This window comes from Panulirus ornatus, chromosome 3 (genome assembly GCF_036320965.1).
Source record: "Panulirus ornatus isolate Po-2019 chromosome 3, ASM3632096v1, whole genome shotgun sequence".
In the NCBI taxonomy this organism is placed as follows: Eukaryota; Metazoa; Arthropoda; class Malacostraca; order Decapoda; family Palinuridae; genus Panulirus; species Panulirus ornatus.
This window is the reverse complement of record NC_092226.1, coordinates 28196132-28222586: the sequence shown is the minus strand read 5'-3', so window position 1 is coordinate 28222586 and position 26455 is coordinate 28196132. Positions and strand designations below refer to the sequence as shown.

At 53.1% G+C, this 26455-nt stretch overlaps 1 protein-coding gene across 5 annotated transcripts in view; it reads right to left on the bottom strand.

Annotated features, from left to right (window-relative positions):
• The window catches only part of LOC139761611 (uncharacterized), a 191736-nt gene that overhangs the window by 10144 nt on the left and 155137 nt on the right, over positions 1-26455 (bottom strand). Inside the window, exon 2 of one of the 5 annotated variants that reach the window (XM_071685899.1) lies at positions 6791-7107. The exons of the other annotated variants lie outside the window; for them this stretch is intronic. The gene's annotated coding sequence lies outside the window, so the exon portion shown is untranslated. The remainder of the gene's footprint in view (positions 1-6790; positions 7108-26455) is intronic. 5 annotated transcript variants of the gene reach the window in all.

Below are 26455 nucleotides of genomic sequence, written 5' to 3'. Positions count from 1 at the left end.
AACAACAACAAAAGAAAATAGATGAAATCAATATCTGACCTCTGACCTCACAAGACTGGAGGGAGACAACCTGACCAACGTCTGCACCCCCGTGGGAGGCAACCAGACCAACGTCTGCAACCCTGTGGGAGGCAGCCACACCCAACGTCTGCAACCCTGTGGGAGGCAACCAGACCAACGTCTGCAACCCTGTGGGAGGCAGCCTGACCAACGTCTACACCCCTGTGGGAGGCAGCCACACCCAACGTCTGCAACCCTGTGGGAGGCAACCAGACCAACGTCTGCAACCCTGTGGGAGGCAGCCTGACCAACGTCTGCACCCCTGTGGGAGGCAGCCTGACCAACGTCTACACCCCTGTGGGAGGCAGCCACACCCAACGTCTGCAACCCTGTGGGAGGCAACCAGACCAACGTCTGCAACCCTGTGGGAGGCAGCCTGACCAACGTCTGCACCCCTGTGGGAGGCAGCCACGCCAACGCCTGCAACCCTGTGGGAGGCAGCCTGACCAACGTCTGCACCCCTGTGGGAGGCAGCCACGCCAACGCCTGCAACCCTGTGGGAGGCAGCCTGACCAACGTCTGCACCCCTGTGGGAGGCAGCCACGCCAACGTCTGCAACCCTGTGGGAGGCAGCCACACCCAACGTCTGCAACCCTGTGGGAGGCAGCCACGCCAACGTCTGCACCCCTGTGGGAGGCAGCCACGCCAACGCCTGCAACCCTGTGGGAGGCAGCCTGACCAACGTCTGCACCCCTGTGGGAGGCAGCCTGACCAACGCCTGCAACCCTGTGGGAGGCAGCCTGACCAACGTCTGCACCCCTGTGGGAGGCAGCCAGACCAACGTCTGCACCCCTGTGGGAGGCAGCCTGACCAACGTCTGCACCCCTGTGGGAGGCAGCCAGACCAACGTCTGCACCCCTGTGGGAGGCAGCCTGACCAACGTCTGCACCCCTGTGGGAGGCAGCCTGACCAACGTCTGCAACCCTGTGGGAGGCAGCCTGACCAACGCCTGCAACCCTGTGGGAGGCAGCCTGACCAACGTCTGCACCCCTGTGGGAGGCAGCCAGACCAACGTCTGCACCCCTGTGGGAGGCAGCCAGACCAACGTCTGCACCCCTGTGGGAGGCAGCCTGACCAACGTCTGCAACCCTGTGGGAGGCAGCCTGACCAACGCCTGCAACCCTGTGGGAGGCAGCCTGACCAACGTCTGCAACCCTGTGGGAGGCAGCCTGACCAACGTCTGCACCCCTGTGGGAGGCAGCCTGACCAACGTCTGCAACCCTGTGGGAGGCAGCCTGACCAACGTCTGCACCCCTGTGGGAGGCAGCCTGACCAACGTCTGCAACCCTGTGGGAGGCAGCCTGACCAACGCCTGCAACCCTGTGGGAGGCAGCCTGACCAACGTCTGCACCCCTGTGGGAGGCAGCCAGACCAACGTCTGCACCCCTGTGGGAGGCAGCCTGACCAACGTCTGCACCCCTGTGGGAGGCAGCCTGACCAACGTCTACAACCCTGTGGGAGGCAGCCTGACCAACGTCTGCAACCCTGTGGGAGGCAGCCAGACCAGTCCACACGATTAGACAACTACCCCTCCAGGGGAGCTGTACCCGGCCGTCCTGGGGGTGGCATGACTCGAGGAATGGTGAACAGGTCGTCCTCGGGGGAGCCAGGCAGGACCCGGCATCCCCCAGCACCTGAGGACAAGCACCCCTGCCACTCACAATACAAATAACCAGACGAAAAATGCACCTTTGTTGCAAACAACATATCCGTACCGGAAGCATGGGATATGAACGTATGTGGCCACATGATCCAAGGCATCAGACCAGAACAGAAGGCGTCGACACATCGTGTTAATGCCTGGCCAGCACCGAGGTCGGTGTATACAGCAGGATATATAATGAAATATAGCCAGGTACCGGATGGAGTCAATCCTGTGGTTGCGTGATGGTCTGTGTTGGCTTAATGCTGGTGGGCAGGGCAGGGTGTGTCCACCACCACTGCAAGTGTGCCCGGCCTGGCCTCCAGTGAGGCGCACACCTCCCTCTTCCTCACACATGCACCCACACCTACATGGTTCATCCGTGAACCTACATCCACACAACCTCGACGGCCACACCAACATCCGTGCCTCCACCCACGCCCACGCCAACATCCGTGCCACCACCCACGCCCACACCAACATCCGTGCCACCACCCATGCCCACGCCAACATCCGTGCCACCACGCACGCCCACACCAACATTCGTGCCACCATCCACGCCCACACCAACATCCGTGCCACCACCCACGCCCACACCAACATCCGTGCCACCACCCACGCCCACGCCAACATCCGTGCCACCACCCACGCCCACGCCAACATCCGTGCCACCACCCACGCCCACACCAACATCCGTGCCACCACCCACGTCTACACTTATATCCGTCATGCCACCCACGCCCACACCTACATCCGTGCCGCCATCCACGCCCACACCTACATCCATGCCGCCACCCACGGTAAGTTTTACCGACTAGATGCAAAAAGTTGATGCAAACCTAAAATTTCAGGTATACTTTCATTAACAATAAGGTTACAATAATATTGGTTCGGTTTTGTAAGGTCATGCTGGTTCTATATGTGAGAGCTGTGTCCCGGGGGCGCAGCACGACCCCCAGCACCAGGACAGCCTCCCCAAAGCAGCACATACCACACAAGACCACACGACACACAACAACACAACACAGTAGGGGCCCACGCCTGGGGTAACCTCACGTCTGGCTGGCATTACAGCGGCAGCTTTCTTCCTGTTGTGTTCTTGTCTCTCTCTACCTCACTCTTACCTCTCTTCCTTCTTCTCTTCCCTTCGTTCATCCTCTTTACTACCTCCTCCACCTCTTACCCCCTCCCCCCGTTTCTCTTACTCCTCTTTCTATCTCTGTCTGTCGCTCCCGTGCGTCCCTTTCTTTCTATCATGTCAGTTCGTCTCTGTTTATCTATCAGTTTCCACTGTCACTTACAGTCATGCTGGCTACCTGGCTACCTCTCGTGGCCTGACTGAGAAGCAGGAGGAGGCGGGTACGTGAGACCTTCGTTACAGTAACTCGATTCCTTCATCGCCGCCAGCATCCGACGCGTCTTCCCCCTACACATACCTCCCATCAACACAACCACCCCTAACACCGCCCACCAAACCTTCCTCCCACTCTCCTCACACGTCCCCTCCCACCCTCACCAGGACTCTCCACCCCCTGGCTGTGGTAGAGGTATTCTCCTGTTCCTGCCGGGTCTGAGGCTCGTCGACTTACCTCCGTCCGTAATCTGGTCCTCCCCGCCCCACCTGCCACCACACATTCCACCAGCTGTGGTGACCCTATAGCCTCACCACATCAATCAGCAGCAGCTGCGGTGGCTCAGCCTCATCACCACCTACGGTGCCCTCAGGCTCACCAGAAGCAGCATCCGCCACACACTCCTCTCCTCCTGCCCTCACCATACACCAACACTTCCTGTTGTTTACACTTTCCTGACCAACTTCCGGCTCTCTTCTTCTCTCTTGACCCAACCTGACCTCACCAGTGACCTTTGAACTACCATTTCTCTTCACTTTGTAGGAACGAAGATATGACTCAGTAAACATAAGACAGTTCATAGACAAAACTTTTCACAGCTCTCAAGGGACAAGATGGAAATACTGATACCCACGTATCTCTTGCCTGTCGTAAAGGGCGAGCAAAAGAGGAGGTAGCGGAGAGTTGGAAGTTCTGCAGAAACAGAAGAGGGAGCTTATAAAATACGTTTTCTCAAGCGTAATCATCCGTTCCAGAAGTTAACTTACTAAGGCGGAAGAAGCAAGAAAACTGGACCTATCTCTCTTTCTGTCTACCTTTAGAACTATATATCTATCCATAAATGCATAAACACCACTAGGAAAAGGAACAAGAATCCTGAGCGCTTTCGTGTATTACTACGTCTTCAGAGGACTAGTTATAGATACAATAGTTTATGCATACATAACCTCTACTGTATCTGCTTAAATCATTCAGTTGTATATATATATATATATATATATATATATATATATATATATATATATATATATATATATATATAACTAAAGAATCCCTGGGGATAGGGGATTAAGAATACTTACCACGTATTCCCTGCGTGTCGTAGAAGGCGACTAAAAGGGGAGGAAGCGGGGGGCTGGAAATCCTCCCCTCTCGTTTTTTTTTTTTAATTTTCCAAAAGAAGGAACAGAGGGGGCCAGCTGAGGATATTCCAAAAAAGGCCCAGTCCTCTGTTCTTAACGCTACCTCGCTAACGCGGGAAATGGCAAATAGTTTAAAAGAAAAGAAAAAAAACTAAAGAATCTAAGCAGATTCATTTAACAATATCATTCAATCCAAAGTCGATGTTGATGGTCGTTTATCAGTCTATCATAATCTATGATGTTAACGATTTCGTCTCTAATTATTGTTTCCAACAACTTTCCTATGGCCGACGCCAGGCTGGTGAAGGGAAGCTGGGAAGAAGGGAGCGAGGGTGAAGGAGTTGAGGGCGAGGGAAGGATGAGGAGGATTAAGGGTGAATAGGGAAGATAGGCTAAAACTAAGTGAGGAATGCTGCACCTGAGGTTGTCCCGTGCGGGGAGAGTTGAGAGCGGAAGGAGAGGTAAGGCACCAAGCGGAGTGGTGTGGGGGAGGGTTGGAGGTGGAAGACAAAGTTCATAAACACACGGTAATCACTGTTCAAAATTACGCCACAAGAAAAGGAAGGAAATACAAATTATAACAGAAATTGTGAATAACAGGTGACCTGCTGGCTGACTTAGATCAAAGAAGAACTATACTGCATCATACCGTAGATTTCAATGTCCCTTACTAACTGCTTCTAATTGGGAATGGCCGTGTAGCAGCTACGTACAACCATCCAGACAACCACAAACTCAGCCTCGGGAAAAAGTGAAGTAGACAAGTGACAAACCAACATGTTTGTCTCCAAACAGACTTCGGTACCTGCTCACCACCTACGATGCTATACGAAGTACAAGATGCTTCAAAAATGCCAGTTACAATGATACCTAACCAGGAATGCCAGATACACATACGAAGGACAACCGTCCTGTTCCTCTCCCAGAAGTTCCACGGAAACTCTGAGAGAAGAACTAATATCAAGTTAAGAGTACCTTAGCAAAACAACCTCTATAATCCAAATTATTAAATATGGCTTCCGGAGGGGTAACATAACAACCTCTGTAATCGCGAACGAAATAATTGCTGTTTCCAGGGAACAAATATCAAATTATAGAGTTATAAGTTATAAGCAAAACCTCTGACAAAGTGAGGACTACCTGTCTACAATATAAACCACAACAGATAAGCATGACAGATTTCACAAAACGACAACTGGGTACCTTTCTTAACCAGTGCGGAGTCCCACAGGGCAGCATCCTATTACTAACAATATTGACAACTCACACACCTGACATTCCCCCACCAGATGGTACCATGAGCATATACATCCACGCAGACGATGCTTATGAAATAGTAGTCTTAGATATCATCACAGTGAAGAGGCAGCTAGATTAAACATATTCAAAAAGGACTGGAAAAATAAAGATGAACATAAATCATAGCAGCGCTAAGAAGAATAGAAGCCAAAGACATAAACACTAAAAGAAAAACAGGGTAACGTATCATAAGAGCGACTAAATCCTGATTCACACAAGGATCATATCAACAAAAGATACGCACAAGGAAAAGCGGCCCTAACCCGTCTGTCCAGTTTCTGGCGCCTTCCGGAGAGCAAAAAAATTCACCTGGTGACAGCCATGATCCAACCTATCCTAACCTACTCTCCTATACCCAAGCATTTCGCTACCAGATCACACAAATTGAAGCCACAGAGGATACAAAATAGGTCCCTACAACGACGACACAGAGGGACAACGACTACAGACTAAACCACTAGCCTCATACTTGGGTAAGCAGAACAGAAGATGGCAGACAACAGACGACAACAAAGACACAAGCTACAGTTCCATCCAAAATCTTGACAACAACACAAACATGGAACACGTCTGGTTCCCACGGAGACCCGAAGTATTAAGAAAGGTTCCAGCCACTCATGGATGTATACAATGTACAGTACAATGGTTAGCTTAGCTAATTTCTTTTCCTTTCCAACAACTAACATCATCGTTATGCGCATCCCCAGTCCGCCGGAGGTATACAAATAAGGAACCAAAAACACGCTTCCAACAAATGTCTCACATACATCTGAAACCTACAACATCAACTCTCTCTTCCATCTTAAACTATTTCTTTCCCAGTTCATCCTTATCTTAACCCTCTAAACACCCAATATGAAGAAGGGAAATGGTGTGCTGGGTGCTGTGGGGGAGGGTTGGAGGAGGAATGGTAGGGGAAGGGTAAACTGCGTGGTGTGGGGGTAAGGTTGGAGGAAGTGGAGGGTATGCTGGGTGGCGTCGGGGGAGGGTGCGAGGGAGCTTACAGTGATGATGGTTGGGTGGCTGAGAGAGGGAGGCAAACAGGTGATGGGGGAGATGGCGCTTGGGGCAGTGGAGGATATCTAAAGGTGATGGGTGGGCAACGGGTGAGGGAAAGATGGAGTATTCAAAGGTAATGGCGGAACGAGAGCAGCAGTCATGCGGGTGTGATGAGAACGTCAGAACCAGTACACTCAAACAGCCCCCTCATACAAGACAATAAGAACCAGTACACTACAACCCAAACCCCCTCCACTCCAGACGGTAAGAACCAGTACACTACCACATACACTCACCTCACTCCAAGCAGCAAGAACCAGTACCACACAACCCTCTCACTTCAGCCAGTAAGAGCCAGGACTCTCATAGGGTCTGGGAAACAAGAAGAACTTATAAAATGACGACGGGACTTCGCTTGTCTAAGAGAAGGTCAGGCGACACCTCGTCTCACATAATTCTGTAGAGAATCTTAGGGCGTCCAGCGACGCGTTTGTCGTGAATGTGACCGTGTTGAAGACATTTCCACATTCTGTACCGTTTATTTCATGCGATCTTCCTCGTTCAAGTTCTTCACCAGACATCTCAGTGGCTGCCGCAAGAAGGAACAGAATGACTGAAAACAGAGGACAGAACAAAAGAAACTATTTGAGACATAAATGCAACTGAACATTAAACTTGGCTACAAAACAAATGCCAATCGTATTGTCATATGAGGATAAGGGACTTAAATACGTCTCAAAGGGGATTAGGATTTGGTCCATTGGCTATAAACAGAACAAAAGACTGTGGGAATAAGGAGGATTACTCTAAACAAAATCGGCTCTAGCAAGTGGACTATAGGATTAGTCCTACCAGAAGGAGGGCACCTCACGGGCAGGTTATGAAATGGATTTACATGGGAAGGCCTTCAAGGAGGTCGACAGTAGCCTTTAACGGTCAGGTCAAAGGTTATCATACCCAAGAGTCGTCCCGTCGCATTCAAGGGTCGTACCATCGTCCTCAAAGGGCATTCCGTTAAACTCAAGAGAAACGAAGTACTGTCGTGCTCGAGGGTCATATCGTCGTGCTCAAGGATCATATCGTCGTGCTCAAGGATCATATCGTCGTGCTCAAGGATCATATCGTCGTGCTCGAGGGTCATATCGTCGTGCTCAAGGATCATATCGTCGTGCTCAAGGATCATATCGTCGCGCTCAAGGATCATATCGTCGTGCTCAAGGATCATATCGTCGTGCTCAAGGATCATATCGTCGTGCTCAAGGATCATATCGTCGTGCTCAAGGATCATATCGTCGTGCTCAAGGGTCATATCGTCGTGCTCAAGGATCATATCGTCGAGCTCAAGGGTCATAATTTACCTCAACTTCGTATCTTATGAAAGTGATAACTGTAATGTTATGAAGTGAACAAGGGTATAAGTATATAGCTTCTCTACCCCGGACTCCCATCAACCGCGGGAGTTAAGGAGACTTGTGTCGAACCCTCCCTCACTACCGTCATAATAAACCTGGCCTCCCCGCCGCCAGGCCCCGCACTCTGGCCCTCCGGTGGCCAGTGTGGCCGGGTATATCCAGTCGGAATTTCGATGTGTGTGGAATTTGCCTCTCAGCATTCTGCTTTCCTGGAAGGAGGTTCATTGCCGTCTTTTCCATGAAGAAAGTATACGCTCCCAGGCAAATGCTAGCCTTTACTTTCTATATGATCTGCAACCCACCAGTGCTGCGCTGATCTACAGGATAAGTCCGAAATGAAACTATGCAAAATTATCACTCGGCTAAAGGCAGACCTGCTTCATAGCTCAGGACAAATGCACCACTAAGTAACAGACAGATCCAACAGACAGCTAAAGCCTGGCCCACTACCCAGCTACAGTAGACAGTCTTACCTCCCTGATATAGACAGACCAACCTCCTGGCTATAAACAAACCTACCTAACTGTAGACAAGCCCACCCGCAGTCCTCCGACATGTGCTATCCATCTGTCCTGCGACACCTACCATCCCTCCGTCCTGCGAACCTACCATCCCTCTTTCCTGCGACACCTACCATCCCTCCGTCCTGCGACACCTAATATTCACCTGTCCTGCGATATCTACCATCCCTCCTTCCTACGACACCTACCATCCCTCCTTCCTGCGACACCTACCATCCCTCCTTCCTGCGACACCTACCATCCCTCCGTCCTGTGACACTTACCATCCCTCCGTTCGTAAGTCCGTCTCACTGGTCGTGACGTCAGTGCTCACATATACCCCTACATGTTCTCTTTCTGGTGATCAAGATCGTCTGCATGTGTGTCCAGGGATGATGATGGGGAGAGGAACATTGCTGGACTATCTTGCGGGAGGTGCGTGAGGTGCAGCCCTGGACGGGGCAGTTTCCGGGGAAAGGCGTCACACGGGACGGGCAGTCTCCGAGGGGAGGAGAGGATTGACACGGGATGAGGCAGTCTCCGGAGGAGAGGCTTGACACGGGATGGGGCAGTCTCCGGAGGAGAGGCTTGACACGGGATGGGGCAGTCTCCGGAGGAGAGGCTTGACACGGGATGGGGCAGTCTCCGGAGGAGAGGCTTGACACGGGATGGGGCAGTCTCCGGAGGAGAGGCTTGACACGGGATGGGGCAGTCTCCGGAGGAGAGGCTTGACACGGGATGGGGCAGTCTCCGGAGGAGAGGCTTGACACGGGATGGGGCAGTCTCCGGAGGAGAGGCTTGACACGGGATGGGGCAGTCTCCGGAGGAGAGGCTTGACACGGGATGGGGCAGTCTCCGGAGGAGAGGCTTGACACGGGATGGGGCAGTCTCCGGAGGAGAGGCTTGACACGGGATGGGGCAGTCTCCGGAGGAGAGGCTTGACACGGGATGGGGCAGTCTCCGGAGGAGAGGCTTGACACGGGATGGGGCAGTCTCCGGAGGAGAGGCTTGACACGGGATGGGGCAGTCTCCGGAGGAGAGGCTTGACACGGGATGGGGCAGTCTCCGGAGGAGAGGCTTGACACGGGATGGGGCAGTCTCCGGAGGAGAGGCTTGACACGGGATGGGGCAGTCTCCGGAGGAGAGGCTTGACACGGGATGGGGCAGTCTCCGGAGGAGAGGCTTGACACGGGATGGGGCAGTCTCCGGAGGAGAGGCTTGACACGGGATGGGGCAGTCTCCGGAGGAGAGGCTTGACACGGGATGGGGCAGTCTCCGGAGGAGAGGCTTGACACGGGATGGGGCAGTCTCCGGAGGAGAGGCTTGACACGGGATGGGGCAGTCTCCGGAGGAGAGGCTTGACACGGGATGGGGCAGTCTCCGGAGGAGAGGCTTGACACGGGATGGGGCAGTCTCCGGAGGAGAGGCTTGACACGGGATGGGGCAGTCTCCGGAGGAGAGGCTTGACACGGGATGGGGCAGTCTCCGGAGGAGAGGCTTGACACGGGATGGGGCAGTCTCCGGAGGAGAGGCTTGACACGGGATGGGGCAGTCTCCGGAGGAGAGGCTTGACACGGGATGGGGCAGTCTCCGGAGGAGAGGCTTGACACGGGATGGGGCAGTCTCCGGAGGAGAGGCTTGACACGGGATGGGGCAGTCTCCGGAGGAGAGGCTTGACACGGGATGGGGCAGTCTCCGGAGGAGAGGCTTGACACGGGATGGGGCAGTCTCCGGAGGAGAGGCTTGACACGGGATGGGGCAGTCTCCGGAGGAGAGGCTTGACACGGGATGGGGCAGTCTCCGGAGGAGAGGCTTGACACGGGATGGGGCAGTCTCCGGAGGAGAGGCTTGACACGGGATGGGGCAGTCTCCGGAGGAGAGGCTTGACACGGGATGGGGCAGTCTCCGGAGGAGAGGCTTGACACGGGATGGGGCAGTCTCCGGAGGAGAGGCTTGACACGGGATGGGGCAGTCTCCGGAGGAGAGGCTTGACACGGGATGGGGCAGTCTCCGGAGGAGAGGCTTGACACGGGATGGGGCAGTCTCCGGAGGAGAGGCTTGACACGGGATGGGGCAGTCTCCGGAGGAGAGGCTTGACACGGGATGGGGCAGTCTCCGGAGGAGAGGCTTGACACGGGATGGGGCAGTCTCCGGAGGAGAGGCTTGACACGGGATGGGGCAGTCTCCGGAGGAGAGGCTTGACACGGGATGGGGCAGTCTCCGGAGGAGAGGCTTGACACGGGATGGGGCAGTCTCCGGAGGAGAGGCTTGACACGGGATGGGGCAGTCTCCGGAGGAGAGGCTTGACACGGGATGGGGCAGTCTCCGGAGGAGAGGCTTGACACGGGATGGGGCAGTCTCCGGAGGAGAGGCTTGACACGGGATGGGGCAGTCTCCGGAGGAGAGGCTTGACACGGGATGGGGCAGTCTCCGGAGGAGAGGCTTGACACGGGATGGGGCAGTCTCCGGAGGAGAGGCTTGACACGGGATGGGGCAGTCTCCGGAGGAGAGGCTTGACACGGGATGGGGCAGTCTCCGGAGGAGAGGCTTGACACGGGATGGGGCAGTCTCCGGAGGAGAGGCTTGACACGGGATGGGGCAGTCTCCGGAGGAGAGGCTTGACACGGGATGGGGCAGTCTCCGGAGGAGAGGCTTGACACGGGATGGGGCAGTCTCCGGAGGAGAGGCTTGACACGGGATGGGGCAGTCTCCGGAGGAGAGGCTTGACACGGGATGGGGCAGTCTCCGGAGGAGAGGCTTGACACGGGATGGGGCAGTCTCCGGAGGAGAGGCTTGACACGGGATGGGGCAGTCTCCGGAGGAGAGGCTTGACACGGGATGGGGCAGTCTCCGGAGGAGAGGCTTGACACGGGATGGGGCAGTCTCCGGAGGAGAGGCTTGACACGGGATGGGGCAGTCTCCGGAGGAGAGGCTTGACACGGGATGGGGCAGTCTCCGGAGGAGAGGCTTGACACGGGATGGGGCAGTCTCCGGAGGAGAGGCTTGACACGGGATGGGGCAGTCTCCGGAGGAGAGGCTTGACACGGGATGGGGCAGTCTCCGGAGGAGAGGCTTGACACGGGATGGGGCAGTCTCCGGAGGAGAGGCTTGACACGGGATGGGGCAGTCTCCGGAGGAGAGGCTTGACACGGGATGGGGCAGTCTCCGGAGGAGAGGCTTGACACGGGATGGGGCAGTCTCCGGAGGAGAGGCTTGACACGGGATGGGGCAGTCTCCGGAGGAGAGGCTTGACACGGGATGGGGCAGTCTCCGGAGGAGAGGCTTGACACGGGATGGGGCAGTCTCCGGAGGAGAGGCTTGACACGGGATGGGGCAGTCTCCGGAGGAGAGGCTTGACACGGGATGGGGCAGTCTCCGGAGGAGAGGCTTGACACGGGATGGGGCAGTCTCCGGAGGAGAGGCTTGACACGGGATGGGGCAGTCTCCGGAGGAGAGGCTTGACACGGGATGGGGCAGTCTCCGGAGGAGAGGCTTGACACGGGATGGGGCAGTCTCCGGAGGAGAGGCTTGACACGGGATGGGGCAGTCTCCGGAGGAGAGGCTTGACACGGGATGGGGCAGTCTCCGGAGGAGAGGCTTGACACGGGATGGGGCAGTCTCCGGAGGAGAGGCTTGACACGGGATGGGGCAGTCTCCGAGGGGAGGAGAGGATTGACACGGGATGGGGCAGTCTCCGGAGGAGAGGCTTGACACGGGATGGGGCAGTCTCCGGAGGAGAGGCTTGACACGGGATGGGGCAGTCTCCGGAGGAGAGGCTTGACACGGGATGGGGCAGTCTCCGGAGGAGAGGCTTGACACGGGATGGGGCAGTCTCCGGAGGAGAGGCTTGACACGGGATGGGGCAGTCTCCGGAGGAGAGGCTTGACACGGGATGGGGCAGTCTCCGGAGGAGAGGCTTGACACGGGATGGGGCAGTCTCCGGAGGAGAGGCTTGACACGGGATGGGGCAGTCTCCGGAGGAGAGGCTTGACACGGGATGGGGCAGTCTCCGGAGGAGAGGCTTGACACGGGATGGGGCAGTCTCCGGAGGAGAGGCTTGACACGGGATGGGGCAGTCTCCGGAGGAGAGGCTTGACACGGGATGGGGCAGTCTCCGGAGGAGAGGCTTGACACGGGATGGGGCAGTCTCCGGAGGAGAGGCTTGACACGGGATGGGGCAGTCTCCGGAGGAGAGGCTTGACACGGGATGGGGCAGTCTCCGGAGGAGAGGCTTGACACGGGATGGGGCAGTCTCCGGAGGAGAGGCTTGACACGGGATGGGGCAGTCTCCGGAGGAGAGGCTTGACACGGGATGGGGCAGTCTCCGGAGGAGAGGCTTGACACGGGATGGGGCAGTCTCCGGAGGAGAGGCTTGACACGGGATGGGGCAGTCTCCGGAGGAGAGGCTTGACACGGGATGGGGCAGTCTCCGGAGGAGAGGCTTGACACGGGATGGGGCAGTCTCCGGAGGAGAGGCTTGACACGGGATGGGGCAGTCTCCGGAGGAGAGGCTTGACACGGGATGGGGCAGTCTCCGGAGGAGAGGCTTGACACGGGATGGGGCAGTCTCCGGAGGAGAGGCTTGACACGGGATGGGGCAGTCTCCGGAGGAGAGGCTTGACACGGGATGGGGCAGTCTCCGGAGGAGAGGCTTGACACGGGATGGGGCAGTCTCCGGAGGAGAGGCTTGACACGGGATGGGGCAGTCTCCGGAGGAGAGGCTTGACACGGGATGGGGCAGTCTCCGGAGGAGAGGCTTGACACGGGATGGGGCAGTCTCCGGAGGAGAGGCTTGACACGGGATGGGGCAGTCTCCGGAGGAGAGGCTTGACACGGGATGGGGCAGTCTCCGGAGGAGAGGCTTGACACGGGATGGGGCAGTCTCCGGAGGAGAGGCTTGACACGGGATGGGGCAGTCTCCGGAGGAGAGGCTTGACACGGGATGGGGCAGTCTCCGGAGGAGAGGCTTGACACGGGATGGGGCAGTCTCCGGAGGAGAGGCTTGACACGGGATGGGGCAGTCTCCGGAGGAGAGGCTTGACACGGGATGGGGCAGTCTCCGAGGGGAGGAGAGGATTGACACGGGATGGGGCAGTCTCCGGAGGAGAGGCTTGACACGGGATGGGGCAGTCTCCGGAGGAGAGGCTTGACACGGGATGGGGCAGTCTCCGGAGGAGAGGCTTGACACGGGATGGGGCAGTCTCCGGAGGAGAGGCTTGACACGGGATGGGGCAGTCTCCGGAGGAGAGGCTTGACACGGGATGGGGCAGTCTCCGGAGGAGAGGCTTGACACGGGATGGGGCAGTCTCCGGAGGAGAGGCTTGACACGGGATGGGGCAGTCTCCGGAGGAGAGGCTTGACACGGGATGGGGCAGTCTCCGGAGGAGAGGCTTGACACGGGATGGGGCAGTCTCCGGAGGAGAGGCTTGACACGGGATGGGGCAGTCTCCGGAGGAGAGGCTTGACACGGGATGGGGCAGTCTCCGGAGGAGAGGCTTGACACGGGATGGGGCAGTCTCCGGAGGAGAGGCTTGACACGGGATGGGGCAGTCTCCGGAGGAGAGGCTTGACACGGGATGGGGCAGTCTCCGGAGGAGAGGCTTGACACGGGATGGGGCAGTCTCCGGAGGAGAGGCTTGACACGGGATGGGGCAGTCTCCGGAGGAGAGGCTTGACACGGGATGGGGCAGTCTCCGGAGGAGAGGCTTGACACGGGATGGGGCAGTCTCCGGAGGAGAGGCTTGACACGGGATGGGGCAGTCTCCGGAGGAGAGGCTTGACACGGGATGGGGCAGTCTCCGGAGGAGAGGCTTGACACGGGATGGGGCAGTCTCCGGAGGAGAGGCTTGACACGGGATGGGGCAGTCTCCGGAGGAGAGGCTTGACACGGGATGGGGCAGTCTCCGGAGGAGAGGCTTGACACGGGATGGGGCAGTCTCCGGAGGAGAGGCTTGACACGGGATGGGGCAGTCTCCGGAGGAGAGGCTTGACACGGGATGGGGCAGTCTCCGGAGGAGAGGCTTGACACGGGATGGGGCAGTCTCCGGAGGAGAGGCTTGACACGGGATGGGGCAGTCTCCGGAGGAGAGGCTTGACACGGGATGGGGCAGTCTCCGGAGGAGAGGCTTGACACGGGATGGGGCAGTCTCCGGAGGAGAGGCTTGACACGGGATGGGGCAGTCTCCGGAGGAGAGGCTTGACACGGGATGGGGCAGTCTCCGGAGGAGAGGCTTGACACGGGATGGGGCAGTCTCCGGAGGAGAGGCTTGACACGGGATGGGGCAGTCTCCGGAGGAGAGGCTTGACACGGGATGGGGCAGTCTCCGGAGGAGAGGCTTGACACGGGATGGGGCAGTCTCCGGAGGAGAGGCTTGACACGGGATGGGGCAGTCTCCGGAGGAGAGGCTTGACACGGGATGGGGCAGTCTCCGGAGGAGAGGCTTGACACGGGATGGGGCAGTCTCCGGAGGAGAGGCTTGACACGGGATGGGGCAGTCTCCGGAGGAGAGGCTTGACACGGGATGGGGCAGTCTCCGGAGGAGAGGCTTGACACGGGATGGGGCAGTCTCCGGAGGAGAGGCTTGACACGGGATGGGGCAGTCTCCGGAGGAGAGGCTTGACACGGGATGGGGCAGTCTCCGGAGGAGAGGCTTGACACGGGATGGGGCAGTCTCCGGAGGAGAGGCTTGACACGGGATGGGGCAGTCTCCGGAGGAGAGGCTTGACACGGGATGGGGCAGTCTCCGGAGGAGAGGCTTGACACGGGATGGGGCAGTCTCCGGAGGAGAGGCTTGACACGGGATGGGGCAGTCTCCGGAGGAGAGGCTTGACACGGGATGGGGCAGTCTCCGGAGGAGAGGCTTGACACGGGATGGGGCAGTCTCCGGAGGAGAGGCTTGACACGGGATGGGGCAGTCTCCGGAGGAGATGCCCAGGCTGGCCGCCCCTGGCACAGGCTGGCCTCCTGGCACAGGCTGGCCTGCTGGCACAGGCTGGCCCCCTGGCCCAGGCTGGTCCCCTGGCACAGGCTGGCCTCCTGGCCCAGGCTGGCCCTCTGATACAGGCTGGCCCCCTGGCCCAGGTTGGCCCTCTGATACAGGCTGGCCCCCTGGCACAGGCTGGCCCCATTGGCGACACAGAATGGCCCTCTTGTATAGCTGGCCCATTAACTCTGATTGATCAACCTGGGCCGTTGTCATAACTGACAATTAACATCACGCTGACCTCATGTAACCGAGGCATACTTCTCAGGTCTGAGGTCAGATGCTGCCACTTTCAACCTTAAAGACAGAAGGTCAGAAGTACCTAATCTCCCGCCAGTGCTTCCCGGCCTAGGCTGGCCACCCTCGTCCCCTCTCCCCCTGGTCCAAAGCTGCTCCCGTCGCCTTACCATCCCCCCACCCCAGGCACGTCCCCACGATACCGTGTAAACACCGCAGGGATTTAAGGATTGCTACTGTGGCGGTAGTCGTCTCGAACAGTCCTGCTGGGTGATAGTACTACTGCTGCGTAAGTGTCAAGTGCTACTGCGCTCAGTTCCTTAGTACCAGGTGCTACTTGACCGGGTTCTTCGCAAGCAATTACCGCGAAACAAGGCAAAATCCTGAAGATTCTCAAGGAAGTAAGATAAAAGACAACATAAATCTACAATTGAAAGCCTCCTTGATGGTATATTGTGCGTGACTCGCGCAATGTACAGGAAGGAGGGAGAGGGAGTTCCGTAAGCTGCTGCCTCACCAAACCTCAGCGGAGTGGTTATGACCCCAGGCGACGCTTCGACAGCAACACCTACGCGACCCACGACTGTTACTCTGTCGCCACACACACCGCAGACCATCACTGGTATCAGGACATCAGCAATAGTAGAATAGCCACCCACCTACGGCAGCAGACTACAAGACCCATCCTCGGTAGCAGGAACCACCCACAGCTGTAGACCACAGGCCTCATCCACGGCAGCAGACCACAGGACCCACAAACCGCAGCAGACCGCAAGACCCACCTACAACAACAGACCGCAGAACTTACCCACAGCAACAGACAGCAGGTCCCACCCACGACAATAGACCGCAGGCCTCATCCACAGCAGCAGACCACAGGACCCCATCTATGGCAGCAGACCGCTTGGTCCACTACGGCAACACACAGCGGGACCCACCTATAGCAGCAGACCGCAGGACCCACCGCCACACACACACACCCTCGCCATAATCCTCTCCTCCAGGTGACCACAAGAATCCACCGCCACAAGATAACTTGGCTGAGGAGCTGACAATAGCAACGCATTCCTCCAGCCTCGACAACACCCTCTGTGTCGGAATACCTGGAAGTGTGGGTGGAGTGGGGTGGGGGGTCCAAACCTCTGACCTGGGGTGAGGGAGATATCTGGGCATGACCTGTAGGGTGGAGGTGAACCTGGGGAAAAGAGAAATCTAAGGACGACTTGGTAATAGGGGACGAGGGGGAGGGGGGGGGGGAGTGACCCGAGGCAAGAGAGAGTTCTGAGGACGACCTGGAGATGGAGGTGACCTGGGGAAGAGAGAGATCTAGGAACGTTCATTTACGGGGGGTCAGAAGTGACCTGGGACAAGATAGAGAACTGGGGACGACCTGGGGCAGGATGAAAATTTGGGAGAAGCAAATACAGTCGAGGTTGACCTCGAGAACTGAGAGGGACCTGGGACTGACCTGAGCATGATCTAGACCTGAAGTACTAGAAAGACCTGGTGAACTACAGAGACCTGTGGGTGATCTGGAGCACGGCAGGAACCAGGGGCAGGAGGAGGCCGATACACTGACCTGAAGTACAGCTGAAACCAGCGTCAGGACGAGTGACATTTTGAGGTCGTCTCGGACCCGGAAAATCACCTGTGTTGTGAGAGGAAGGTGAGAGGGGAGGAGCTGACCTGTAGCAGAATGAGAGGACAACACCTGAGCCCGACGGTAACCTGCAGCTGACCTGTCCATCGCTTCTAACATGAAGATATCCGAACAAGAACCCGGGACTGAAAACTTCTGTCACCCCGCCTGCTGCCTCTAACGTCACGGTGTGGTGTCTCGAACACCGAGAAACAAATGACAAGTCCGGGATAATGAGAGTGTGGAGGTCTGGGTGATTAAGGTGGCAGTGACAAGATAAGTCATGAGCGGTAATGATGGGCCAGACTGTGACCACCTGACGGCGGAGGAAGTCAAGGCACCATAGAGATGCCCCGTCAGGCAGGCGATAACGAGTCCCGGACGGGTGAGGGAGGGCGAAACTAATGATTAATTCTAGGGGCGGTCGCGTCTCCCTCAGTGCTCCTTCAGGAGGTTGAAATGATGATGTAGGAGCTGTGGTGGTCGATGATGAGGGAGACATCATTGTCTAACTAGAAAAGAACACATAGGTTCAAATTCACATATCATAATCTGCGTATACTAATGAGTGACCTTGTACTTTATACTAAGGTAACTTAGCTCGTAGAATCTGGTATAGCATTAGGTATAACAGTTATAACTTCAGTTATAGCATTAGATGTAGCATTAAGTGTATATAACATTAAGTGTAGGTTTAAGTATAACACGAGTTATTTAGGTTTAACATTAAGTATAGCATTAGGTATAACAAACATAACATTAGTTGTAACACTAGGGATTATATTAAAAATAACATTAAGGGAAACATGAAGTATATAAGGTATAATACCACATATTAGGTATACCATTAGGTATAATAGGTATAACATTAAGTATAACAGGTATAACTGAGGGTGTAACACTAGATATGATAATAGGTTTAACGTTATGTGTAAACTGAAGCAGAACATTACGTCTAACATCATGTATAACATCAAATATAACATCAAGTATAACATCATAAGCTGCTTCTCAAAGCCTCATCATGACTGTAACAACTATTGTACTTTAAGGTCATACTCAGGGCTCATAGTTTTATCCTGTTAACCATAAAATCCAACACGTAATTCATGTCTTCTGCTGCAGAGGGGGGGCAAGCGTCATGTTTAGCATTATGTTGCTACTGGTGGAGGTCTGGGCGAGGAGATAACGATCATGTTAAGCCTCGGTCACAAATATCTAATGTTTGTCCGACTGATGGTGAGGCAGCTGAGGACACCTGTTCATAGTCAGCTCGCCCGCCCCCCTCCCCGGCGGCTGCTCCAACCACTGGGCCGTCCCAGGTATTACAGCCCACGCTGGTCCAATGCACCTCCCACCGCTCCGTATCAAGGTCACCCTCACCCTAGTCCGCCCGGGGAATTATACCTTATTCCACAAACTAATTTGCCTTAATATCAAGGACACACACACACTAATGGACGCAGGTTACGGTATCCGACCCCAAATACACTGCTTCCCTCCCAGTTCGACAGCAATGTCGCCTGCGGGTCTGCCTCGTCAGTATTTGTTCCCTGTAATCAAAGTGGTAGAATTTCTTGTCTCACCAATTCCCGAGTCCAGAAACCTCAGAACTCCACCTTAGAAGGTTAAGACATCTGTTCTTCCGGCCATGGAAGTACTGGTTTTCCAGCCCTGGAAGTACCGGTCGTCCAGCCCTGGAAGTACTGGTCCTCCAGCCCTGGAAGTACCGGTCGTCCAGCCCTGGAAGTACTGGTCTTCCAGCCCTGGAAGTACCAGTCTTCCAGCCATGGAAGTACTGGTCTTCCGGCCCTGGAAGTCCTGGTCTTCCAGCCATGGAAGTCCTGGTCTTCTAGCCATGGAAGTACTGGTTTTCCGGCCATGGAAGTACTGGTCTTCCGGCCATGGAAGTCCTGGTCTTCCAGCCATGGAAGTCCTGGTCTTCCAGCCATGGAAGTACTGGTTTTCCGGCCATGGAAGTACTGGTCTTCCGGCCATGGAAGTCCTGGTCTTCCAGCCATGGAAGTCCTGGTCTTCCAGCCATGAAAGTACTGGTTTTCCGGCCATGGAAGTACTGGTCTTCCGGCCATGGAAGTACTGGTCTTCCGGCCATGGAAGTCCTGGTCTTCCAGCCATGGAAGTCCTGATCTTCCAGCCATGGAAGTACTGGTTTTTCCGGCCATGGAAGTACTGGTCTTCCGGCCATGGAAGTCCTGGTCTTCCAGCCATGGAAGTCCTGGTCTTCCAGCCATGGAAGTACTGGTTTTCCGGCCATGGAAGTACTGGTCTTCCGGCCATGGAAGTCCTGGTCTTCCAGCCATGGAAGTCCTGGTCTTCCAGCCATGGAAGTACTGGTTTTCCGGCCATGGAAGTACTGGTCTTCTAGTCACGGAACCACTTATCAACAAAATGAAACAACAATAAGACACAGTTTTCACGTCCTCTGGTTTGCTTGAAGTAGAGTTGATTATGATATAGAAAAAGAACAAGATTACCTAATTAACTTTCCTCACACACAGTGATGATATCCACCTTATTTAGGTCATTATTATTCCCCCGCCCTCCCATCCCACCAGCCAGTGTAACCAGCGCCAGCCTTTGTTTCGTCGTCCTGACCAAGCACCGTCGTCACTCTCCCCCGGACATGGCAACACTTGCGTACATTGGAGAGATCAGAAGCTGAAGTTGTTTACGTAGGATTGTCAAGACACACATCACTACCGCCTTACTACCCTATGGTCCAGGCTGGCACTTACATCTGGCAAACTATACTTAGCTTTAAAAGGTCTTAATGAAATGGAGATGACTCAAAGGTTTGTGGGAAATATGACCAATCCAGAACGGAACAGTGTTGGTTTCCATAAGATGTGCTGCCTCCTGGTACAGTGACGCACCTTCCCCATCCACTGTGATGAGTCTTGTAGTTCCTGGCCCACTGAGGCACCTGCCATACACCCTGTGGTGAGTCTGATGGTTCCTGGCACACTGAGGCACCTGCCCCTGTGGTGAGTCTTGTGGTTCCTGGCACACTGAGGCACCTGCCCCACACCCTGTGGTGAGTCTGGTAGTTCCTGGCCCACTGAGGCACCTGCCCCACACCCTGTGGTGAGTCTGGTGATTCCTGGCACACTGAGGCACCTGCCCCACACCCTGTGGTGAGTCTGGTGATTCCTGGCACACTGAGGCACCTGCCTACTTTCCGTGGAACACTTCCCGCAGAGTCAGGTGGTGAGAGAGGCACAACAAGAACTTTCGACAAACATCGTCCAGTGCCAATGATCACACCCTCACACACGTATATAATGACACTCAGACGTAAACACACACAAACGTACATGCAAATACGTCAAGGCAGTTAGCGTTGGTGACCATGATTCACGCACGGGTCCGCCCGGGTTCTAGACCCGGGCACTGCAGTCGACCCACAACCAACCGAGCTGTCATCCTCACCTCGGGGCTTGTCGATAGGTGGGTACGTGGCTTATAATGGTGTGTGTGTGTGTGTGTGTGTGTGTATGTGTGTGTGTGTTGTGTTGTGTTGTGTTGAGTTGTGTGTGTCTGTGTGTGTACTCATATAAGTAAAGACATGATAAATACATACAAGATTACGAAACGGGGCAGCACGAGTGTAAAACTCTGTTCCCGTAATACACAAAACAACCACAGATAAATGCGCGCGAATATACATACAGATATAAACAAACGGATGCATAAAGAATGCATACGCACTCACACACTTCAAAATAAACAAATATTTGCATTAACATATCTAAACAAACAAACACACCTATAATAAGTCTGGAATTTTTCGTATACTCAAGATGGCAACAAGGAACAAAGCAGAGAAGAGCGTTAATCCCTGGTTCAGTCTCTTGATAATGACACCAAATGCATCGATGGCAACCATTCAGAAATTACTACACCCAGGACCATCAAGGACATCAGCCACAAGCCTGTAAGAATACATGAGCTTTACCTACGAAAAAAAAAAACCCTCGAGGTTCATATTACTTACGTACAGACAAAATATTATCCTTTTTTTCCAAGTTGTTTTAAATGTCAAGAGTGGTGAACCCGGGACCGGAAGGTGGGGGGTGGAGGTGAGATGGGAAAGGGGTGTTGGGTACTGTAGATGAGCATCCTTCTTTTGGTATTGTGCGTGATGAGTGGGTGTTCTAGTATACTTTATCTGACTACAAATGAAGTTAACGTAACGTGATGGGAGGTTTAAGTCAGGGTTAGGGCTTTATAGATTAAGTTTAGATCAGTATGGGTTAGGTTAGGTTAAATTAGAAACGCAGGTTAGTAAGAACTGGGTCGAGATGAAATCGTTAATTTGGATTAGGTCAAGTTAGCTGGGGTTAAGGTTGAGTTAGGTTAGTTAAGAAGTCAAGTCATTATAGGTTGGGTTGGATAGAAAAAAAAAGAAGGCTAGAGATGTTAAGGAAGTTTTTCTTAACACTGTAAGAAGTGTATACCAGAAGGAAGAGAAGAGGGTGATTGGCTATAGGTGAATGTGAGGGTCTTGCAGAGATAGGTAGGTCTGCTGTCTGTTGAGGGTGGGGTTGAAGGGAGGTGAGTCCGTTGCTGTTTGGTGATGGCACGGTGCTGGTGGTAGACAAGTAAGAAACTGCAGAAGCTGGTCTCTGAGTTTGGGAGATTGTAAGAAAGTTACGTTATTATGTTTCATAGGGGAGGGAGGCGGGGTGGCTAAAGTGTGAGTCTAAATGAATGGAACCTGGAAGGAATGAACTGTTTTAGAAACCAGGGAGTCGACGTGACACCATATGGAGCCATGTGAGCTGAAGTAAGCCATAGGGTGGGTGAGGGGGCTAAGGTCCTGTGCGCATTTGTGGAATGTGTGGAAAGAGGGATGGCCCCCAAAAGACGGGTATGTTGAAGTTGAAATGTGTGAAGACAATACGTAGTATAAGGAGAGTTGATTAAAAATGAATTGACAGGATAAGAGAGGAGTGTGGCAGTAAGAGGGGTATGTGTACGTATGGGACAGCTGAAGAGGGTGTGCTGAAATGGTCTGGACATATGGAAACGATGAGTGGTGAGAAGCAGACTGTGAGGTACGTATATATATGACGGAAGTGGACGGAAGAAGGGTAAATGAGAAAACAAGGAGGTGGAAGGATAGTAGGAAAGATGCCCTGAGTGACCGGGTCCTGACCATGCAGGAGGGTGCGAGGCGCGGAAGGAATACAAGGAACTGGAACAATGTGTAAACAGGGGTCGACGTGCTTTTCAGTGGACTGAATTAGGGAATATGAAGCGGTTAGGGTAAACTATGGAAGATTCTCTGGGGCAGAGCTGCAGACAGAGGAACACTGGTTTCGGTGCAATATCCGTGAAAGATGGACAGTGGCTATTAGCAAAGGAAGCCATTCCGCTGCTGTTCCTGGCGTTATCTAACTTCGTGGGATACGGCGAACAAGTCTAAAATAAAGAAAACACATACACACACACACACACACATATATATATATTTGGACGATTTTTGCAGGGAAAAAATGCAATTGAGTGGGAGAAGTATAAAAGAAAGAGACAGGAGGTCAAGAGAAAGGTGCAAGAGGTGAAAAAAAGGGCAAATGAGAGTTGGGGTGAGAGACTATCAGTAAATTTTAGGGAGAATAAAAAGATGTTCTGGAAGGAGGTAAATAGGGTGCGTAAGACAAGGGAGCAAGTGGGAACTTCAGTGAAGGGCGTAAATGGGGAGGTGATAACAAGTAGTGGTGATGTGAGAAGGAGATGGAATGAGTATTTTGAAGGTTTGTTGAATGTGTTTGATGACAGAGTGGCAGATATAGGGTGTTTGGGTCGAGGTGGTGTGCAAAGTGAGAGGGTTAGGGAAAATGATTTGGTAAACAGAGAAGAGGTAGTAAAAGCTTTGCGGAAGATGAAAGCCGGCAAGGCAGCAGGTTTGGATGGTATTGCAGTGGAATTTATTAAAAAAGGGGGTGACTGTATTGTTGACTGGTTGGTAAGGTTATTTAATGTATGTATGACTCATGGTGAGGTGCCTGAGGATTGGAGGAATGCGTGCATAGTGCCATTGTACAAAGGCAAAGGGGATAAGAGTGAGTGCTCAAATTACAGAGGTATAAGTTTGTTGAGTATTCCTGGTAAATTATATGGGAGGGTATTGATTGAGAGGGTGAAGGCATGTACAGAGCATCAGATTGGGGAAGAGCAGTGTGGTATCAGAAGTGGTAGAGGATGTGTGGATCAGGTGTTTGCTTTGAAGAATGTATGTGAGAAATACTTAGAAAAGCAAATGGATTTGTATGTAGCATTTATGGATCTGGAGAAGGCATATGATAGAGTTGATAGAGATGCTCTGTGGAAGGTATTAAGAATATATGGTGTGGGAGGCAAGTTGTTAGAAGCAATGAAAAGTTTTTATCGAGGATGTAAGGCATGTGTACGTGTAGGAAGAGAGGAAAGTGATTGGTTCTCAGTGAATGTAGGTTTGCGGCAGGGGTGTGTGATGTCTCCATGGTTGTTTAATTTGTTTATGGATGGGGTTGTTAGGGAGGTAAATGCAAGAGTCTTGGAAAGAGGGGCAAGTATGAAGTCTGTTGGGGATGAGAGAGCTTGGGAAGTGAGTCAGTTGTTGTTCGCTGATGATACAGCGCTGGTGGCGGATTCATGTGAGAAACTGCAGAAGCTGGTGACGGAGTTTGGTAAAGTGTGTGGAAGAAGAAAGTTAAGAGTAAATGTGAATAAGAGCAAGGTTATTAGGTACAGTAGGGTTGAGGGTCAAGTCAATTGGGAGGTGAGTTTGAATGGAGAAAAACTGGAGGAAGTGAAGTGTTTTAGATATCTGGGAGTGGATCTGTCAGCGGATGGAACCATGGAAGCGGAAGTGGATCATAGGGTGGGGGAGGGGGCGAAAATTTTGGGAGCCTTGAAAAATGTGTGGAAGTCGAGAACATTATCTCGGAAAGCAAAAATGGGTATGTTTGAAGGAATAGTGGTTCCAACAATGTTGTATGGTTGCGAGGCGTGGGCTATGGATAGAGTTGTGCGCAGGAGGATGGATGTGCTGGAAATGAGATGTTTGAGGACAATGTGTGGTGTGAGGTGGTTTGATCAAGTAAGTAACGTAAGGGTAAGAGAGATGTGTGGAAATAAAAAGAGCGTGGTTGAGAGAGCAGAAGAGGGTGTTTTGAAATGGTTTGGGCACATGGAGAGAATGAGTGAGGAAAGATTGACCAAGAGGATATATGTGTCGGAGGTGGAGGGAACGAGGAGAAGAGGGAGACCAAATTGGAGGTGGAAAGATGGAGTGAAAAGGATTTTGTGTGATCGGGGCCTGAACATGCAGGAGGGTGAAAGGAGGGCAAGGAATAGAGTGAATTGGAGCGATGTGGTATACAGGGGTTGACGTGCTGTCAGTGGATTGAATCAAGGCATGTGAAGCGTCCGGGGTAAACCATGGAAAGCTGTGTAGGTATGTATATTTGCGTGTGTGGACGTGTGTATGTACATGTGTATGGGGGGGGTTGGGCCATTTCTTTCGTCTGTTTCCTTGCGCTACCTCGCAAACGCGGGAGACAGCGACAAAGTATAAAAAAAAAAAAAAAAAAAAAAAATCATCCCTGGGGATAGGGGAGAAGGAATAATTCCCACGTATTCCTTGTGTGTCGTAGAAGGCGGCTAAAAGGGGAGGGAGCGGGTGGCTGGAAATCCTCCCCTCTCGTTATTTTTTTTTTTTAATTTTCCAAATGATGGAACAGAGAAGGGGGCCAGGTGAGGATATTCCCTCAAAGGCCCAGTCCTCTGTTCTTAACGCTACCTTGCTATATATATATATATATATATATATATATATATATATATATATATATATATATATATATATATATATATAAACCGCATATCTATCAGTTATTTCTCTCTCGATGAAGGGTTTAGAGAGCATGGATCATGCAGCAGGTCGCAGGTTAGTTAACTTGCTCAATCACATTTGCACTTACGCCTGAGGATGACCGTGTCAGGCCTTGCAAGGTAGATGTTGGTCTACCTGGAGGATGATGGAAGAGACAGTTGAACAAGTAGGTAGGATAATTAGGCTGGCAGCAGCGACAGGTTGCCCCTTACTGATTATCAGCAGGTAAACAAGTCGTACTGGCGAGGTGTTAGTGGTCATGACCAAGTACAATACAAGTGCTGGTAGGTCTGTAGTAGTTATAGTCAAGTACCACAGAAGGGCCCTAGTGGAAGTTCGACACTGCCGCCTTCTGCCTCATCTGTAACTTGTTCTTACGTCGTTTATGAAAGCAATAAAAGCACGTGTCCTAGGTGTTCTGTGATGTTCTCGGAGTTCTGTGGTGTTCTAGCTGTTCTGTGATGTTCTAGCTGTTCTGTGATGTTCTAGGTGTTCTGTGATGTTCTAGGTGTTCTGCGATGTTTTAGGTGTTCTGTGATGTTCTATTTGTTCTGTGATGTTCCAGGTGATCTGTAATGTTCTAGGTGTTCTGTGATGTTCTAGATGTTCTGTGATGTTCTAGGTGTTCAGTGATGCTCTAGGTGATCTGTGATTTTCTAGATGTGTGATGTTCTAGGTGTTCTGTGATTTTCTAGATGTGTGATGTTCTAGGTGTTGTGATGTTCTATGTGTTCTGTGATGTTCTAGGTGTTCTGTGATGTTCTAGGTGTTCTGTGATGTTCTAGATGTGTGATGTTCTAGATGTTGTGATGTTCTAAGTGTTCTGTGATGTTCTAGGTGTTCTGTGATTTTCTAGATGTGTGATGTTCTAGGTGTTCAGTAATTTCTAGATGTGTGATGTTCTAGGTGTTGTGATGTTCTAAGTGTTCTGTGATGTTCTAGGTGTTCTGTGATGTTCCAGGTGATCCGTAATGTTCTAGGTGTTCTGTGATGTTCTAGATATTATGTGATGTTCACGGTGTTCTGTGATGCTCTAGGTGATCTGTGATGTTCTAGGTGTTCTGTGATGTTCTAGGCGTTCTGTGATGTTCTAGGTGTTCTGTGATGTTCTAGGAGTTCTGTGGTGTTCTAAGTGTTCTGTGATGTTCCAGGTGTTCTGTGATGATCTAGATGTTCTTGGTGTTCTGTCATGTTCCAGATGTTCTGTGATGTTCTATGATATTCTAGGTGTTCTGTGATGTTCTAGGAGTTGTGATGTTCTAGGTGTTCTGTAATGTTCTAGGTGTTCTG